At 38.2% G+C, this 2453-nt stretch overlaps 1 pseudogene; it reads left to right on the forward strand.

Moving 5' to 3' along the window:
* The first annotated feature begins 403 nt into the window (after nt 1–403).
* Nucleotides 404–817, forward strand: LOC120888921 (small ribosomal subunit protein eS25 pseudogene; annotated as a pseudogene).
* The last annotated feature ends 1636 nt before the right edge of the window (nt 818–2453 follow it).

The raw sequence follows: 2453 nt of genomic DNA on the forward strand, positions 1-2453 counted from the left end.
AGTACAAACATAACAAAACCCTATGAAACTATAAAACCAAAAAGACTACATATAGCTACATGCAATTACATGGGTATTATAAACAGAACATTGAAACAAAGCATCCAGACACACAAGGAATCATACTACATGACTTCAACTATATTTATCTCAAATTCAGAATTTGGCAAAACTATAGTGTTTACATATATTAAAATCATATTTTTGAAAGGTAGCAAGTGATCAACTTAAATGTCAAGATAGTAGTTATCTTTGAGTGGGAGGAAAAGAAGGGCAGTAATTGGGAGGAATCATCCATGGGTGTATGAATGTCAGATGCTATTCTATTGCTTTGAAAGATTATTATTATTTTTTTCCTGACATCTCAGGCTGTGGTGGCAACACCTGCTCTCTAAATTTCATGATGCAACCCAAGGATGACAAGTAAGAGGCTGGAAAGTTGACCACAAAAGACAAAGACCCAGTGAAGAAATCTAGGGACAAGGCCAAAAAGAAGTGGTCCAAAGGCAAAGTTCAGACAAGTTTAACAATCTAGCTTGTTGGACAACGTTAACTTATGACAAGCTGTAGGGAAGTTCCCCACTATAAGTTCATAACCCCTGGTTTCTGAGAGTCTGAGATTCAAAACTCCCTAGCCAAGATAGTCCTTCAGGAACTCCTCAGTAAAGGATTCATCAAACTGGTTTCAAAGCACAGAGCTCAAATTATTTACCCCAGAAACACGAAGGGTGGAGATGCCCCAGCTGCTGGTGAAGATGCATCAACAGGTCTTACCAACTACATTTGGAAAACTATAACTTTATTAAGTAAAAAATAGATTATCAGGGTGTTTGCTTTGTGATAATTCAGAGTACTGGGCGTACCTTTGTTGTGCATCTTTTGCTGTAGGGATTTTATTTCAGAATGAAAAGTTATCTGAGAAAAACGAAGCATATAGGACAAAGTTCTGATTTCGTTTTTCACCATGTTTCAGCTACTGGGACGTGCTCTGGTGTTTTCTGTTGGTTCCTTTAACTGTCATCATACCGAGCAAGTTTATGGAGAGATACAATTTTGGGGGTGCCAAATTGATTTTGTTAATGTGTTTCTTGGAAACATAGCTCCATACAGAGCAAAACGCATGAGGGCTGGGCTCTTAATAAATCCCAGTTTTCAGTGGAAGCAGTTATTAGTGATAACTTCTGTGGAAAAGGTATCACTAATTTAGAAGTGACTTCATACAGCTTGGGCTGGTTTCTTCATCTCGTTTGCTGTGCCCTTGGAGACTCACTGCAGTTGCAGGCCGACTTCTCTTTCTCCTCTTGCTCTCCCATGTCATGCCGTTTACAAGATTACTAGTCTAATTCAGGGAGCCTATAGCACAGAGGTGTGCTTGTCTCCCTATGGAAGGGACCTTAATTTCAGTGGATGGTAACTAAGATTCACAAATTTATTAAACTCTCTTTTCCAGGTGTGATGATTAATCTGAATTATCTACTTGATTGGATTAATAGATGCTCAAGATTGAGTCTTTTGGTGCCTCCATGAGGGTGTTTCTAGGTATGATTGGCATGTGGGCCAGTGAACTGAGGTAGAGACCCATGCTAAGTGTGGGCAGCACAGTCCAATAGGTTGGAAGAACAAGGAAGCAGCAGCAGACACAAGCTACATTCATCTTGAGAGGGTTCTTGATTGCTGTTGTGATCATCTGATAACCTCAGGCTCCAGCTTTTTCACTCATCCAAAATAGACTCTGCCCAGTGACTCTCCACAGAATTTCCAGGTGCTGGACTGGGGTGGCATCATTGATCCCTGTGGTTCCCAGCTTCTGGGACTGAGCAGCTACTGGTTCCTCCCACTCTCCAGCCTGCAGACGGCCATTGTAGGTCTATCTAGCTTCTCATTGTGTAAACTAAGCAAATAAATCACCCTTGTAGAATCATCTATATCTCCAATAGGAGATATTTATTATCTCTCCTATTGGCTCTAGATGAATCCTGACTAATATACTATGTGTCTTAATGAAAGATTAATAACCCAACTAATGTAATCAAGAGAAAAAGTCTAGTATATTTATAACTTATTATTTCAATTTTACTCTATTTCCAAAGTTGTTTCTTCTTTCCCTTTAAAGGAAGAACTTCTGGTTTGTTTGTGCCACTGGCACATGATGATTTGCTTAGCCCCTTCTACCATTACAACTTAAATAATTACTAAAGTCCTTGTATTTTTCCTAATGACTTATCTTTTTACTTCCATCTTTAAGTAGTCCATAGCTGTCCAACTTCACATATCTTCCTATATCCACACATATTATCAAATTCTTATTAAAAGATAATTGGAGAAAAATTAAGATTGAAAGTTTCTTTTCATAAAGTTCAGTATTACGTTTTGTAAAATGTGATAAATGTCACCACTCAGTGATTGAATCTATCAGATATAAAAATTAAAAAGCATCTACAATCAACACAAAG

The sequence above is a fragment of the Ictidomys tridecemlineatus genome, chromosome 8, assembly GCF_052094955.1.
Source record: "Ictidomys tridecemlineatus isolate mIctTri1 chromosome 8, mIctTri1.hap1, whole genome shotgun sequence".
Classification (NCBI taxonomy): domain Eukaryota; kingdom Metazoa; phylum Chordata; class Mammalia; order Rodentia; family Sciuridae; genus Ictidomys; species Ictidomys tridecemlineatus.